The sequence below is a fragment of the Ursus maritimus genome, unplaced genomic scaffold (genome assembly GCF_017311325.1).
Source record: "Ursus maritimus isolate PB19 unplaced genomic scaffold, ASM1731132v1 scaffold_20, whole genome shotgun sequence".
In the NCBI taxonomy this organism is placed as follows: domain Eukaryota; kingdom Metazoa; phylum Chordata; class Mammalia; order Carnivora; family Ursidae; genus Ursus; species Ursus maritimus.
In genome coordinates, this window is record NW_024424453.1 from 50,046,526 (window position 1) to 50,064,773 (window position 18,248).

Genomic DNA, 18,248 nt, shown 5'->3' on the forward strand with positions numbered 1-18,248 from the left:
AATAATAATAATAATAATAATAATAATAATAATAATAATAATAATAAAAGAGAGAAGACAATATATTATAAGCAGATAATTTTAGAAGGGAGCCATACTGTGAAGGAAATAAAAACGAAGTTCAGTCCAAGAGAAGTGGATTGGTTGGTACTATAGCTTGGGTGGTCAAGGGAAAGCATCTCCGCGGGAGTAACCTTAATGACATTGGACCGGGTCCGAACGACTGGAGGTGGAAGCCTAGAGGGAAGAGTGGGAAGAGGTAGGTGGGTGGGTGGTGACCACTCTGGCGGCAGCGTGCACAAGGAGAGTAGCGGCCGCTCGGTGAGGTCTCGCCCAGTGTCCTGAACACCTGCCGCCACACCTGCCCCGGAGACCTAGGCTCCACCTCTCCTCCCGCCAGCAGTCGGGGGCGGGGCTGGAAGTTGGGCCCGGGCGCAGGCGAAACACGCGACGCCCAGACCACGCCCCCGGAACGGGGCTGGAGGCGGGGGCAGGCGGAGGTGGGGGCAGGCGGAGGTGGGGCGCGTTCCCACCCGCCGTCTCCGAGGTGACGATGACGTTACCCAGGCCGCGGGGTTCGGGACGTTCCGGCAGCTGCAGCCGTTGCCCGGAAACGCCGGGTAGGCGCGCAGCCAGGGGCAGGCTCCTCGCGGCAGACGCTGGACGCCAGTACGCGCCGTCCTGGCCGGCCCTTGCTCGGAGCCTCCCTTCAGGATTCCAGGCGGGTGCGGGTTCCGGTCCTCACCCAAGTCGCGGCCCCACCCGGGACCGACCTGCTGGGCGGGGCGCCTCCTTCCTTCTCGTCACTCCCTGCCACTGCTCCTGTCCACCAGTCCCCATCTTCAGTACCATCACGCTGCCTCGTGCCATCACCCATTCCCCACTTTCCTGGGCCACTGCCATAGCCTCCCAAGTAGTCTTCCTTGCTTCCTCCTGTCCTAACACTCTGTCGCTCACCTGGCAGCCAAAGCTCTGAGAATTTACCAGATCAAGTCGTTCTCGTGTAAATACTCCCCAGTGGTTTCCCAGCACACTGAATCTGAAAACTAACTCTTCTCTGCCTTCAAGACCAGAATGACTTGTTTCTCTGCCTTCCTCTCCCAACTTTGTTGCCCCCACTCTCTTCTTCACATACATCTCCCTAGTTACACTGGCCTTGATCTTCACAGAATCTTTACCAAACCGATTCCTGCCTCAGGGCCTTTGCACTTGCTGTACTCGCTGCCTGGAAGTCTTTCCTCTCAGATCTTCAGTGGCTGGTCTCCTTCTCACTCAGATCCTGTTCGAATGTCTCTCCAGAAAGGCCCTTCTTGATCCATCCCTCCCCTGCCTATTGCCCCCCCCCGCTCTCCATCAAAAGGGCCTTCCAACAAGTTATCATTCATGTTTCATGTTTTCATGCGACCTCCCACAATATAAAATTATCTTCGTCACGTATTTGCTTATTGTCAGTGTTCTCAATACTATTCCTGTATAGCAAATCACCTCAAACTTAGTGGTTTAAACAACAACCATTTTATAATACTCATGAATTCTGTGGGTCATGAATTTGGATAGAACACAGTGGGGATGGCTTGTCTCTGTATCATGATGTATGGGGTCTCGGCTGGGAAAACTTGAAGGCTGAGGTAATTTAACAGTTAGTGTGGAAAGATCTGAAAGCTCATCCACTCATGTCTGGCAGCTGATGCTGGCTATTGGCTGGGATATCTTCCAGAACACATACGCACGGCCTCTCCACGTGGCCTGGGCCTCCTCATGGCATGGCAGTCTCAGGGTAGTTGGACTTCCTACATTTCATCTCAAGGCTCCAAAGTCATGTGTCCCAACTAACAAGGCAGAAGCTGCATTACCTTATCTGACCCAGCCTTGGAAATCACACAAAATCACTCCTGTTGCATTTTGTTGGTTACAAATGAGTCACAAGTCTGCCTGGATTGAATGCAAGGGGTATTAGACACCACCTTTTAGTGAGAAAGAGGCAAAGTTCTAGAACACGTGTCCAGTTTTGGAGGGTGCCATGTCCCCATGGAGTCTTCCCCCACCAGAATATCATCTCCACGACAAACCACTTCTCATTTGTTTATTGTTGCATCCCCTGTGCCTGCCAGAATGGTACAAAAGCACTTAGTAGGTGGCTGATCCATGTTTTAGAGTGAATAAATGAAGGTTTATCTTTCAAGGAGTCATTGGAGCCCAGCTCTTCTCCCCGTAAGAGTATTTCCTGCCCCAGCCCTTGATTTTAGCCTAGTCTGCTCTGGAGGAAGCCCAGTGTTTGCATTGGAAGATGGGAGTCAAGTATAGTTGTTTGTTTCTTTGGCGGGAAGGATGAGTTACTGGAGATTGAGAAAGCCAAATGAAGTTCTGGAACAGTGTTCTACTGTAAAGGGTGTTAAAAATCCAATCTGGGGAGCCCCTGGGTAGCGCAGTCGTTAGGCGTCTGCCTTCGGCTCAGGGCGTGATCCCGGCGTTCCGGGATGGAGTCCCACATCGGGCTCCTCCGCTGGGAGCCTGCTTCTTCCTCTCCCACTCCCCTGCTGTGTTCCCTCTCTCGCTGGCTGTCTCTCTGTCAAAATAAATAAATAAAATCTAAAAAAAAAAAAAAAAAATCCCATCTGATTTTTCTCATTCTAAACTCTGGAAATGCCCAGGAGAAGACTGCAGTTTTGTCCTCTGGACCACAGGGAGAAGGAAAGTGACCCAATGGAAATACAGCTTTGGAGAGGTGCCTCAGACAGCAGAGAGGGGGTTGGAATGCCTAGTAGAAGCTATTGCAGAGATCTGGGCAAGAGGTGACTCTGAAGCCACCCACAAGCCTGTTATGGTATGCACATTTTCCCCGCTTTGTTATTGGTGAAGGACTTTCCATTTGATCTTCCCAGAGTCCTGAAACCCGTACAGTTTCTCCTCTTTGTTTTCTCCTTTTCCATGAGAATCAGCCCGGGCTTCTCCCTGCGCCCACCCCCCGCCCACATCAATCTGCTGGCTTCCCAAAACTGTCTTTGCCTTTCCCCACCGTTCCATCTCCACTGTGGCTAAGACTTAGGATATCCTATTGCAGCAACACCCATCCCAATGTTCTCCCCACCTCCAGTGCTACCTCCAAACTGTCAGTCCTCCAGTCCATCCCTGCAGCGATTTCCTACCAGCTCTACCACAAAATTCACATTCCTTCAGGTCATTCAAGGCTCTTCGTGTATGCTGCTACCTGTGTTTATAGCCTTTCTCCATCCACTCCCCCACAATATTCTATCCAGGCTGTGTCACACAGCCCTGGTTTTGCCCTGAGTCAGCTTACCCATTGGACACAGCCAGCAGGGGACCTGGGGCCCACAATACTTTCAAGGCCCCTGAAAATGTTTTAACTTCTAATAAAATCAGAAGGGGGAAAAGGGGAATTTTTAGGTAGAAGAAATTGCCTTAATACTTAACATTACCATATTCGTCTTTATACCACCACAGTTGTAAAATCTATTTTTAAATACTTATTTTATGGAGGAAGACTCAGCTCTGAGGCCACCTCTTCAAGGAAGCAAAAGCCATCAAGAGTGTCCTTCTTTGACCTCTGGATCTTATGCAGTTTTGGAGCTTGGAAAGCCCGATTGTAACCTTTTAGTTTAGTGCATCTCCCTCCCACTACATCGTTAGTACCTGCAAGTCGATAACCCCCTCCACCTCCGTTTTCTCCTTCTTGATACCCGTTCCCCACCTGTAGCAGAGCTGCCACTTTAGACGCACATTTAACTTCAGAAAAAAATCAGGCCAAGGCTCAACCTGGGAGCCCTCGGGAATTGCGCCCTGGTCCCAAACCAGGAGCGACCAGGGCTGGGGTCCGTGGCCCAGGGAGGGAGCGCGCGCGTGCCGGGCTGGCCGCCGCCGGGGCGGGGACTCGGTTGTCTTTGCAACTCGGCCACACGCCCCTGCCAGCTCCACCCGTCCCCGATCGGAAGAAGGAAGCTGCCCCTGCGGTTCCCTCTCTTCTTCCCCAAAAGCTCTGCACTCCTCCTTCCGTCGCACCCCCTTCCTCCCGCCTCCCCCCATCTGGTTTCTTACGAAAAAGTGCCGCTGAGAATTCCCAGAAGGTCCCGGATGTGAAGTCACTGGCGTGAGGTCACCGAGCCTGGTTCCAGGAATCAGAAACTTGGGGGGGAGGAAGGAAAGCGCGGAAAACGAGGGAGAGAGTGGAACCGTGGACGCAGTCGGCGGGGCGCCTGGCTCCGCGGGGTCCCACGCTCAGCTCCAGCAGACCCCTGTGGAGGTTCCCCGAAAAAAGTGCTTCGCTTCTCCCACGGCGTAGAATTGCCGGTTAGACACCAACATACCTATCTGTGTCAACCGAGATCAAAAAGTCTGATAACTGCCTGATAGAGGAGCGGGTGGGAAAACCGGAGCGATACCTACTGTTGCAGGGGGGAGGGGGGAAAGGGGCGGGGCGGACAGGAACAGGCTGGGCCTTCCAGGTTGAAGAACCACCCGGCAATAAGATCAAAATTTTAAAGGAACCTACCCTTTAACCTAACCATTACGCACATAGGGATTTGTCCTACAGACAGGACTGCAAGGATAAATTTCTAAGGTGGCTCGTGGCAGCATTGTTTGCTGATAGACCAGACGTGCCTGGGAAAGAGTAAGAGTACCAGTCCCTACAAGCGTGAAGTTATCATTTACCAGGGTGGGGAAGACTGGGAGGATCTGGCCTTTTAGCCAGCGGGGTGAGGGATCGTAGTCTGAGCTACTTATGTGGGTCAGGAGTTCAGGGCTGATAGAAATCTCAGAATTATTTGGAATTTGTAGCTCAGATTTTTCCAGAGGGAAACAGCTGACGCGCTTGGATTGAGAAATTTGAGGAGAGTTTAATAAAAGGGCCTTTCACGGAAGGGTAGCAGGGTGTAGAGAAACCACCAGGACAAAGTAGGACCCCTGGGCTAGTAGCAATGGGGACTTGACCATCCGTAGTTCAGATGCGGAAAAGGTGAGAGTTGCCGGTACCTGGGGACAGATAGAGTGAAGTGGAGAGGACAATATCCAAACTTGTGTGATTTCCTCCAAGGAAGGGGACTTTTTTTTTTAATTTTTTTTTTAAAGATTTTATTTATTTATTCGACAGAGATAGAGACAGCCAGCGAGAGAGGGAACACAAGCAGGGGAAGTGGGAGAGGAAGAAGCAGGCTTATAGCAGAGGAGCCTGATGCGGGGCTCAATCCCAGAACGCCAGGATCACGCCCTGAGCCGAAGGCAGACGCTTAACCGCTGTGCCACCCAGGCGTAGGGGACTTATTTTTGAGATACAAGTTTGGATGTGGCGCACTGACAGGAGTGGAGAGCTCCGATGGAGGAGTGTAGCTGGTCCCTGGCAACCTTACATGGAAAATGTATATCCTGACCTCTTTCTCCTCCCTCTGAACTCCTGTCTGTGTTGGCCAGTGGTCAAACAGCATGGAATACCAGACAGGTCAGTCCCCAGGCGCAGAGCTGGGAGGAGAAGGGTGGTGAGCAGGTCTGGGGCAGCAAATGGAAGAATTTGAGAACCCAGAGCAGGGGTCAGCGGTGAGGGTGCTCTGCAAGGACCCAGCCCGAGAAGGGGCTGCTTAGGGAGTGAGCGTAGGTAGAAAAGAGGCAAAGCTTGCTGCCGTCTGATATTTAGAGATCAAGAAATAAAATAGACCCAGGAAAGGATCTTCCAAAGCTGCATTGATTGAGACATGAGAACAAGGAGAGCCATGCTCAAGGAGAGCCTAGCGACACCAGTGTGTGGAGCAGGAGAGAAGGAGGGAGGGAGGGAGAGCAGAAGGGCTGGGATATATCCTCCTTATAGGTTAAGTAAGATGAGGGATATGTATGTCTGGGTGTGTGGTGTGTGGTGTGTGTGTGTGTGTGTGTGTGTGTGTGTGTGTGTGTGTCATGTAAATAGACTGCTTCTAGAAAAAGACAAACAGAAAAAGCCCTAGAAAGAGTGCCTCTAGTAGAGACCGAGGGTAAACAGAGAGAATGAGGCCCAACATTTTATTTTCTTCTATTTTGGATATTTTTTTAAAAACGTTTTTATTTTTTGTTGTTATTTTTTTAAGATTTTATTTTATTTATTTGACAGAGAGCACAAGCAGGGGGAGCCTGATGCGATGCGGGGCTCCATCACAGAACCCTGGGATCATGATCGGAGCCAAAGGCAGACGCTCAACTGACTGAGCCACCCAGGAGCCGCCCATTTCGGATATTTTGAACAAAGTACATGTGTGAGTTTTATCAAAGGGAAGAAAAAATTGTTTGTTTGTTTGTTTGTTTGTTTGTTTGTTTTTAAAGAGTCTCCCACGGCAGGAGAGAGACAATTTTATAGAAAGGGCAGATCCATGGTTTCCCCTTATAAACCAGAAGGCAGTCTTGGGGTAGCACTGAGACTTGAAGAGAACCGACTGGAGCCTGGGAGGGGCAGGGCTGAGGAGAGTGTTGCTGGAAGGATCTCGTCCCTGTGTCAGCCCAGCCACCGCCTTTAGGAGCAGTGACCTCGGAAATCTGGTTCGAACTATGTTCTGTTTGCCCTGTAATCCCCTCAGTGACTTGCCCTACCCCCACTCTGCACAATCCAAGACTTCAGGAAAACTTAATTCTTTGCATTTTAGTAACTTTTTCAATAATGGTACGTGTCATGCTTTAAGTATTTTGAGTCTTGTATATTAAAAAAATAAGTAAATCCCCTTCCTTGGAAGAAATCACACCAGCTTGGATGTAGTCATCTTGGAAGAGAGTGATTTCTCATAATTCTCTCTCTGCTGAAGCTGTGCTTGGACAAGGTATTTCTTCCCTGCAGAGCACAGAATCCTTTGGATTAGAAGCATTTTTTTTTCTTCCAGTTAAGAATCCGCTCCAAATGGATATTACTTCAGGATTGTGCACTGATTCTTATCCCCATCGCAGATCCTGGGGCAGGGACCCAGCCTGAGCAGCCCCAAGGCCAACTTCAGGAAACTGCTTATAACACCTGGAGGGATGGCTATGGGAAGGAGGCTGGTGGAGGTAGCCTTGGGAAGCCCGTGTCCCCTCCTTTTCCTGGAGCTGTCTCCTTGGGCTGGGAGGGGGTACTCCCAGTCTAATAGACTTGAGACTTTTCAGACTCGGGGTTTCCCCAAAGGGAAGGGCTAGAAGAAGGAAGGGAGCCACTAGCCCATCTCCCCTCCTGGGAACTGGCTGTGACATGCTAAGTCTGGGCTCCACTTCCCTCTCCATCTCCCACTCCTAGAATAACTGAAACTTCTCAATATGCCCTATGCCTTGGAGTTTCTCAGTCTCTGTCCTGAGGAAAAGAATATTCCATGAGAGCACAGACCTTGTCTGTGTTACATGCCACTAATGATCAGTGACTACAACAGTGTCTGGCATAGTTTGGTAAACAGCATGCATGAATGTCCAAAAGGACTTTTCCACAGCTCTACCTACATTTCAAGAAGACTCTCCTGACCAGTGCTCACTACAATCCCTGTCATCTCAGAACACGTTTGCTGGTGTTGGCGCCCTCCACTCAGTGGTGTACCGGAGCTGGCCTAAACCTCCTGGAGGGCTGCCTGGAGTATGCCCATCTCTTCTCAGCTTCTCTTGCGGTGCCAGTAGCTTGAAATCAGCCATGGTGGGAGAATTTACACTGTGAAAATTGGCAGACACTGCACATCTTGATTCCCCCACCCCCACCCCTCGCTCTTTGGTAAACATTAACCAGCACACGGCTACCTTGGGTCTTGGTTCTGCCACTTACAAGCTCTATGAGTCAGACAAGTCACGTAATCACTCTGAGCTTTGCTCCTCCACAATATCGAGATTCCCATAGTATCTACCCAATAGGGTTGTCTGGAGGATTCAGTATGAATATAATCCTGTAATGGGTTTCGCACAGTGTTTGACTTCTAGTAAATACACCATACACTTGAGTACAGACCCAGGTAGCTACTGCTTCATAACAAACCACCCTCAAGATTTATGTCTTAATATGCATTTATTTTGCTCGTGAATCTATAAGATGGCCAGGACTTAGTACAGATGGCCCCATAACTGGAGAGGCACAAAGACTGGGATCATCTGAAGCCATGTCCACTCATAAATGTGGCATTTAAGGCCGGCTGTCAGGGGCCTCAGCTGGGGCTTGATCAGAACAGCCACGTATGGCTCTTTCAAGTAATCCAGGCTTCCTCGGAGCCTGGTGACTGGGTTTTCAAGAGTGAGTGTCCCAGGAAACAGCCAGGCAGTAGCTATATCACTTTTTCTAACTTACCTTGGAAATCACACAGTATCACTTCCTCCACGTTGTATTCATGAGAAGCAAGTCACCAAGGCTGGCCCATACTTAAGGGGAGAGGAATTAGATTCCCTCTCTTGATAAGAAGAGTGTGAAAGAGTTTATGGACATGTTTTTACACCATCACAACTGTTATTATTGTGGCCCTTAGGACACTCTAGCTTCTTATAAGTGAATTATCTCACTTCTTAGCCTATGAGCTCTCTGCGGGAGGGCAGTGATCCATTGGGTTCATTAAGATCCCTCCCCTTCACTGCTCCCCAAGTGAACCTAGGGCCCTGTCTGCTGCAGAGTTCAGTAAATGTTATAGAAGTGAATTTCTTTTGGCTGGCCCTGGACATTTCTGCTCCACTGGATGACACCCCTGTTGGTCCCATAGAGATCGGGGTGAAGGACCTGGAAAGGGCACAGCCAGGAGGGCAGGTGGTTTTACCAAGAGGATCATGACACCAAGAGGATCATGACCCCAACAGCCTCCACACATCCTGGGGTTGTGGGTGACCATGAGGGTAAGTTCGTGGCTCAAACAAACTCCCTCGCAAGCCTGCTGTGAAGATGGAATGACAAATCACCGTCTGGGAGTCAGATCATGGGCTCATGATATAATTTCTGTCTTGGTCTTAGATGTCCCGTCTGTCAAATGGAAGTAAGAAAAGGTCTGTGGGTTGGGCATTTGAAATAGATGATCATATTATTTAGAAAGCTGGGCTAGAAGCCAATTTCTTCTCTGGAAATGGTTGGCAGGGTCACAAGTCGCAAGCTTCTCTCATAGGAAACGGGAGAAAAGCAGAGAAAAATCTCTCCCCTTCTGCTATGGACATGAATCCATCTCACAGTATCTTTGAGATCCACAGAGCTGGGATCCCAGAGAGAAGCTTGTGTGTATATGCATGGGATGTTTGGGGAGGACTTCTTCAGGAAAGACCCAGGAAAGAAAGACCCAGAAAAACCTCCATTTCAGTGGTGGGGGCAGGAAGCAGGGACTGGACCACAAGCTGGGAGGGGCTCAGGGGAATGTGGAGGTGCAGAGCTGTCAGGCCCAGCCCCCAGCCACCCCAGCCCTTATTCCTCAAGGTCCCTCTGTGCCACATCTGGGTCAGGAGTTAGGTCAGACCCTCCAATGCAGCCCCTAAAGGCATCAGGGCCTCCCCCTGCACTGGTTGATCGCAGGGAACTGGGCTGCCTGTGACCATAGAATGACCCCCAGCTCTGGGTCTCAGGCATTTGTAAAATCAGCAGGCTCGTCTAGAGAAGACATTCCTAAAGTGGGGTTCATGAATCTCATGGCCAGCAGGGAATTTCAGAGGAAAAACGGCCTTGGGCTCGTTTCCCCCAAAAGTGGACCCAGAGACAAAGATGTGAGTAGAAGTGTTTCACTTGGGAAGTGATCCCATGAAGTACTGCTAGAGAGAAGGGGAGGTGGGGAAGGGAGGGAAACCACCACAGGGTGTGTTGACGCATGTTTGCTGCTGTGGGCAACTGTGGCTCACTCCCACTGGGGCCTCCGGGATGCTGTGTGCAGCACGCCTCGGAGAGCCCCACCCTAGTCCGCTCAGGTGAAGGTCTGTATCTGGGGCATTAGCTCCCTGGCACTCCCAGCCTGCCCTGTGTGCCAGGTGTGCACCATCCTGTGACCCAAGAAATACCCCAGGTTGAGCATTCCATGTGTTTGTGGTGAGTTGCCATGAGCACGTATGGGAATTGGGAGTGCCACAGGACACAAATAGGGTGTGGCAGGGTCTGCCACACAGACAAGCAATTTTGTTTATGTACATTTCATCAGTGTGGGATAAGTGGGGCGCCTGGGTGGCTCAGTAGGTTAAGTGTCCACCTCTTGATTTCGGCTCAGGTCATGATCTCAGGGTCCTGAGATCGAGCCCTGCGTCAGGCTCCACACTCAGTGTGGAGTCTGCTTGAGATTCTCTCCCTCTCCTTCTACCCTTCCCCCCTGCATTCAAATAAATAAATAAATATATTTTTTAAAATGTGAGGCAAGAGATTATTTCCATAGAAATCCATTACCTTGCAACAATCATCATGGTTTTGTCGGTGCCCCTGTGCCACCAGAACTTTTTTGGCCAGTTCGATTCAGCTCATATTTAGTAGAGAGTGCCATTAACTGTAGTTCAATTTGCTATAATATTTCAACCATATTCATGTTATTGTTCCCATTTGTCATATATCCATTTTGTTGTTACTACACTACGGTAGTGTGGTCCCAAATCATAACGATGGAACAGTAGTTCAAAAGAGGTTCGTTAAAGCAAAAAAGGAGTATTGGAAATAGTAACAAAAATGTGTGATATCAAATGCGATCATATATACCAGGGTAGATGAGTGTGTAGAAGATGATTTTACACAAGTAGGAAAAAAAAGTGTGAATCAGAAAGACAGATGTGGGAATGGATATCTGAAAATAGGATTTTGTTAGCTGGTAATGCATTTCCTCTAGTCCCTGAGGCTTTGTCTATTATGAAACTTTGTCAAATAGTGGCATGAGGCCCACTGAGACATTTGCATCATCTTCACGTCAGGCCCTGCAAGCTAGGTAGAAAACCAATCAAATCCTTCCAGAATATGGGTGAAATAATGATGTCTGTGTGATAATGATGCATTTTGCCACCAAAGACAGAGAAAAGATCCAAACTACGGAAGCACCATTAAAGTTGTCTAACTTAAAGTGAAAACCAACACACGATTCAAACTGTGGCTTGTAAATTGAGTCATAGGCTACTGGAGAAAAGCAGAGCAAGCTTTGGGCAAAATTACTTGATCAAACACTTTCGGATGTCACATGAAATCAATAGCACATAGTGTGAAAGAGCAATTTCTGTCCTGAGTGAGTGCTAGCAGACAATTGGCTTCATTGTTGAATAAAAACCACTTGTGGTAAGCCTTGTTCATTGTTGATCCAGAATTTATTCCATCCCTTCGTTCCTGATAACAGATTCCTGATTTTGATCCATGCACCAATGTCTCCAGTCTCGGCAGTTAATTACAAGTAGTCTAAATCAATCATGACCAGCCCATTTCCCACTTTCCCAGTCTCCCTGGCTGCTATAAGAGACCACGAAACCAGTTCTGGTCAATGAAATATGATGGGAAGTCCACTGAGGGTACCTCTATGAAAGTTTTTGTTTTTGTTTTGAATAAAATGGGCATACATGCTGGTACCCCCACTTCCCCCTCTTCCTAACTTAACCGTGGTCATGATACCTGGTGCTGGGCCACCATCTTGCAAATATGAAGCAACCAGCACAAGGCAAAGGCTGAGAGAATTCTAGATACATCAGCACTGACATTACTGAATGTCACTGGCTGCCTACCTGCAGCCTTCCTGTTACAGTACAGAATTAAACTGGAACTTGGATTCTCTAGTACTGGTAGTTGAAAGCAATCCTAGTGGGTGTACCCCTGATGTGTCAGCTCTCCGCATATTTTCAGAAAAACATGAGGGAAACGTACCTGATGACTCTTTGTTCTATTTATCACTTAATTCCCTTGTAAGATGAGATGAATGAACTTCTGGCTTCCAGGTGGGGTCAGCTATGGGGACCCAGCAGGAAAAGGGAGGGAAGAGAGTGAAAATGGGCATTTAGCCCCTTGGTTTCCTGCCTGTGAGTCTCCCTGTGTACGATGTGTTCAGTTCTCTCCTTTCTGGTGACCATCCCCTTTCCCTTCCAGCCTGTTGATGGTAACAGCTCTGCTGTGCTGGCCAGCTATTGCAACATCCCCCGAGGTGCTCCCACACCTACACGTTTGAAAATAGTCCTCGTAAACAAGCTTTCCTAAAATCACCCTCTTCTGAGTGTGCCTTTATCTGTTGGTATGCTCACTGACCTACCAGAAAACACACACACACAACTTGCATCAGAACACCAACCACACACCACTGTATTCGCAAAGACCAGCTGTCAGGCAACAATCTGGCTCCTGATCTCGATATGTGTGAAAACAAGAAGCAAGAAGAGTCAATGAATTCAATTCATGGCCTCTCTGGCTATGTCTCTTCAAATACTGTGCAGAGAAATGGACAGCAAGTGCATGACACTGTTGAACGAGGTATGCTGGCTGGTGGAGAAATATTCACACGAGTCTCTGAAATAAGACAGGACATACAGCATGCCTTTGTGGCACTGGCAGCTCTCGGCTGTCCATGACTAGCTCAAGCAGCAGCTCAGCAGCGTGAACCTTTGGCTTCAGGGTGAGACTACCGCCATTTTTCATGTTGAGGCTAAAATATCAAGAATTTGAAGACAAAACTGTGGTGTCAAGGCTCAGTCTTTGAGAAGATGACTCTTTCCCTACATTTGAAGATTTTCTTCCCTTGGCAGAGAAATAAATCCATATACAGGCAACCACTAGAAAAATTAGAAACAGACTGTAAACTTTCAAACCATCAGACAAAAATACAAACACATGTGCACACACACATGCATATCAAAGAAGACAAAAATACACATGGTAAAACAGAAAACAGAGGAAGCATTAAAATGGAAAACAACAGAGATAAGACAGAATTAAGACTAATATATCAGTTATATCAACAAATGTAAATAGGATAAACCTGTCCTTATAATAGAAAAAAGACTCTCACATTGAATCGTAAAACAATCTCCTATTGTATGTTGTATAGAAGAGATGTATCTTTACCAAAATAACTTAGGAAGCTTAAAAATATAATATAAACCAAGTTATACAAGAAAATACTGAGCTGAGGTTGCAATTACCATCAGCCAGGGTTAAATTAAACATGAAAATGTTAAATGAGATGCGAGGAAGCTGAACAGTAGAGAGAGCAGTATCCACATTAAGAATCTGGTTTTTAGAAATCTCTATGCACCTCTATAATAAATCTCTATAGCTTCAAAGTCAAGAATAAGATATGACAGTTCAGAATAACAATATACAGATAATGCAAGTAGAAATTGGATCCAGCACAAGAGGACATTTTAATCGATCCCATCAGCTCATGACCTATCAAGAAAACAAATGATAAGAAGGAAAGTGGAGAATCTGAACAGTAATTAGTGTGATTGAACCTGAGAGGGGAGGAAAAAAACCCCTCAAAATACTAGCAAATACAAATCAACAATATCTCAAAAGAATCATCTATCATATCCAAGTAAGTTCATCCTAGTAATGCAAATGGTTCAATAATATTAGGGAATTTCTAATAAAATAGAACGTATTAATAGATTAAAGGAGAACTCTATAATATCTTAATAGATGCCAAAAAGACTTCTGACAAATATCCCACAACCATCCTTGCTTAAAACAAACAAAACTATAACAGACTAGCAAAATTATGTATAAATGGTATGATTGAAAATTGCACAACTGTTAGAGACAATAAGAGAATTCAGGATAGGGACACCAGGGTGGCTCACTTGGTTAAGCATCTGCCTTTAGCTCAGGTCATGATCCCAGAGTCCTGGGATAGAGTCCCACATTGGGGGGGGGGCGGTGGTCCTCCCTCAGCGGGGAGCCTGCTTCTCCCTTTGCCTGCTGCTCCCCCTGCTTGTGCTCTCTCTCTCTGGCAAAAAAATAAATAAGATCTTAAAAAAAAAAAAAGAGAGAGAATTTGGGATAATGACAGTTTCCAAGGTTAATATGCAAAACATCCTTTACATTAAAAAATACAACTTGTCAGAAAATATAATAGGAAGAAATTACAATTACAGTAAAAAAGATAAAATATTTAGAAAAATATGTTAAAGACATCTAAGGGCCTTTATAAAGATAATATTAAAATTAGAGGGAAATTTCTAACCTGTGCTTTTGAATAGGAAGAACACAATATTATAAAAATGCCAGTGCTCCATTAATCTATTAATTCAATGTGATTTTTTTTTTTTTTGGTCAATGTGATTTTAATTAAAATATTCGCTGTATTTTTGTTTGTTTGCCAGGTGTGGAACTTGTCCAAAAAATGGCATGAAGCTCAAAAAGGCAAATAAATATGAGCCAGAAATGTCCTGGAAAAGAAAAGTAATACGGTGGGACTAGACCTATCAGATGATAAAACACATTATGAAATTACAATTTGTAAAGCAATTTGGTACCCAGAGATGAAATAGACAACCCAGTGGACCAGAATAGAAAACCAGATATTTTATCCATTTAAGGTAACATTTAAATTAGAAGAAAAAGTAGCTGAAAAATTAACTAATTATTTGGGGGAAAAATAAAATGGGCACACTATTCCATTCCTTAAGTCAAAATAAATTCCAAATGGATAAGGATTTACATATTAAAAGAATAGGTGAATTTACAATATTATGATAGGGAATAGAGCACATAAAACCCAGGATCCCTAAATACTTAAGAAATTTGATTATATAAAAATTTAAAACTTCTGTGTAAAATATACCATGTAAAATATACTATAAACGAAGCTAGAAAACAAAGCAGGAATGACTGCATCATGAATGACAGACAGAGGGTTCATCTCCTTAGTCCTCAAAGATTTAACCCTATATGAAATATGTAAAGAATATAAACCAGCAGTTTAGAGAGAAATGCAGGTGGCTTAAAAAACAACTTCACTCATACATAGAGAAATGCCAAGGAAAACACTAAGGCGTCTTCTTTGTTTCTCCTACCAGACTGGCAGAGATCAGTATGTTTGATCACATCCAGTGCCAGGGAGAGTGTTGGGAAATAGGCTCGCTCAGATACCCTGGAGAGTGAAATTGGGGCAACTTTTAGGGAGGATGATTTGGCAATATCTGTCAAAATCCTTTGACCCAGAGCTCACTGCTCAGATTTTTAATCCACAGATCTCCATTCAAAAGTCTTCCAGTTTGGACAAACAAGAGTGTTCAAGACCTGTACTTGAAAAGAGTCCCCTTTCTTGGGTTTTGCTTCCCAAGGCTTTAGCTCAGAGGGGCCCAAGCCCCTTCGTGCATCCGAATTGACAGGAGGGCCTTTGGAAGACAGGTTGCCAGGCCCCAGTACCAGAGTTCCTGACTTAGTGGGTCTGGGGAGAACCCAAGAATCTGCATTTCTAACAAGTTCTCCGGTGATGCTGAAGTTGCTTGTAAGGAGAATATTAGCCATGAGCAGACAACATGGACTGAAAATCAGAGACCCAGGCTATCTGGGACAGGGAATGGCACCCCCATTCCTCAGACAAGTCTTGGAGGTTGTGGGATTGGGGTGGCATACTGGAGAGTATCGCAGCTGAGGGAGGTAAAATTTCTCCGGCGGACTCAGCTGCTTTCATTCAATGTTGAAAAATAATATCTTTTTAATATATGGTGCTGGGAAAACTGGATATTCACATGCAAAAGGGTGAAGTAGACTCTGGCCTTACAGCATGGACAAAACTAACTCTAAACAGATCAAAGACCTGAACACGAGAGCAAAAACTGTAAAACTCGTAGGTGCTAAATGACATGAAGCTCCTTGCACTGAAGAATCACGGCGGAATAAAATTCTTACCCATCTCAGAAATCTAAACAGTTGGGGCGCCTGGGTGGCACAGCGGTTGAGTGTCTGCCTTCGGCTCAGGGCGTGATCCCGGCATTATGGGATCGAGCCCCACATCAGGCTCCTCCGCTATGAGCCTGCTTCTTCCTCTCCCACTCTCCCTGCTTGTGTTCCGTCTCTCGCTGGCTGTCTCTCTCTCTGTCAAATAAATAAATAACATCTTAAAAAAAAAAATCTAAACAGTTGAATCTGACCTGTGAGTCCTGGGTATCCCTCACTGGTCTGTAAGTAGACTGACTTCCTGGTGGAAGGCTGAGACAAAGGGCATCCCTGTCCCAATCACGCACTTGGAATGCCCCGCCCTCTCTCCCTGCTCCTTTTAGTAAGGCGAAACTTACATACAGAACCTGAACAAAACTGAAGCCGAGAACTTGAATTTTTACATATGTATGTACCTGTCCAACCCCTGCCTAGATCAAGATACAGACCATCTCCATGATCCCAGAAGGCTCTGTTATGGTTCTTCCCCATCAGTACCCCCAAAGGTAATGTTATCTATCTAGTTCCACTGTTTAACCTTCATATAAATGGAATTATAGTTATAGCTCTTTTGTGCTTGCCTTCTTTTAGTCAATATAACATTTTATTTTTTTAAGATTTTATTTATTTAAAAGGAAGAGAGTGGACGAGAGAGAGAGAGAGAGAGCACGTGCACGAGTAGGGGAAAGGGCAGAGGGAGAAGCAGACTTCCCGCCAAGCAGGGAGCCCAATGTGGGGCTTGATCCCAGGACCCTGGGATCAGGACTTGAGTGGAAGGCAGATGCTTAAGCAACTGAGCAACCCAGGTGCCCCTAGTCAATATGTTTTAAAGATTCACCCTGTCCTGGCATGGGTTGAGCATTTGTTCTTTTTCTTTGCTGTGTAATATTCCATTGCAAGATAAATCACAGTTTGTTTCCATTTATCCATTGGACATCTGGGTTGTTTTCCATTCTAGGTTGTCATGAATAAAGCTGCTCTACAATTTTTGTAAGTGTCTTTTGGTGGACATAAGCATTGTTTCCCTCTTGGGAATACACTGAGAAATAGAACTAGATGATCACAGAGCCTACCCATGTTCAGCCTTACTAGGTACTGCCACATTATTTTCAAAGTGATTGCATCAATTCACCCACCAAAAATGCATGATAGATCTGGTTAATTCTCAATTTCCCATATTTGGCATTACTCTTTTTAACTTTAGTTTTTCAGATGGGATCATTCCTTTTTAAGTTTGAAAAATATTTATTTAAAACTCGTAATAATTGTTTTATTTACCTAAAATGGGTGGTCCAGGGATGTTGAATGTTTGAGAAATTTTCTGGACTCTTGTAAGTATTCAGAAATTCCCTGAGGATGTGTGGGTGTGTTTCTGCCTATGTATGTGCCATAGTCACAGATGGATGCTGCTCCAGACCCCACCCTCCTTGCCTTGGAACAGACCCTTCATTTCCCCATGAACAGGAAGAGTTGGGATCCCAGAGGGAGATGTTTCCCATCACCAACAACATCTGGGGAACATCTGGTGAGCCCATCCCAGGACAGGGAGACACTTCACTGGAGAAAACACATCACTTATTTGATTATTTTTATTCTCCTATATTTTCTCTTATTCTCTCCTTCCTTTACTGCCCCCCAAACCCGTCACCCATTGGGCTCTCTGCTCTAAGCCCCCACTGCAGCCCTTGCCAACTCCCTGCACTGGTCTCTGTCCCGTCTAGTTTCCCCAGTACACTGCCCAGCAGGATGCAAACGTAGGCAGCCTGAGACACCCCCAAACTCTAGTGCTCAACTCTGCCCAGATGATCAGCAGGCATTGTCTTCTAGAAAGAAACTCAAGGAATGTTGAAGCTGGTGGGGTTCTCTGGTCCAATGCCTCTGTTTTACAAATTGGAAGACTGAAGTCCAGAGAGAGAGAGAGAGGGAAGGAGACAACTAGAACTCCACTCCACTGTAGGTCATAGAAACTCCCTTTCTCCTGGGGACCTGACCAGAAGGTTTGAGGCAGGAAGGAGGCGGCAGTGGAAGAAAGAATTCCTTGGAACCAAAAAGGTCTGCAACCAGCAGCCACAGGGAGGACAGGGCTGAATGTCCGAGGGGGTGGTGGTGGGTGGGTGGCCACCTGCCATCATAGCCCTGAGGGCTGAGTCACCTCTAACAACTGACACCCAGCTCCGGAGCCTTTAAACTCCCTCTTGAGCTGTCTTAGCCACACCCATGGCCTCGATGGACCGTTGTATGCTGATGACCCTTCAATCTCCACTTCCAGCCCTGCATACTCCTAGAGCCCCAGTTCCCTGTACACATTTACTGGGTATACTTAATGTATTCAACAGGTTCTGATTGAGCATGGAGGAGAGTCAGACACAGCCCCTGCCCTCCCACTACTCCCAGACAACACCAGGAAATGCACACGGAAACCACACAACTGAGTGCAAGGTAGGTGCAGGCTGGACATGAGCATCTTGGGAAGTCTGAATCAGGATGAGGAGGA

At 46.5% G+C, this 18,248-nt stretch overlaps 1 long non-coding RNA gene across 1 annotated transcript; it reads right to left on the reverse strand.

Annotated features, from left to right (window-relative positions):
• Positions 1–2,068: 2,068 nt before the first annotated feature.
• On the reverse strand, positions 2,069–3,849 carry LOC121104298. Its single transcript, XR_005836596.1, has 2 exons — positions 3,710–3,849; positions 2,069–2,566 (listed from the first exon to the last, which is right to left on the reverse strand). It is a non-coding gene; the product is annotated as an uncharacterized LOC121104298 (long non-coding RNA).
• Positions 3,850–18,248: the final 14,399 nt, after the last annotated feature.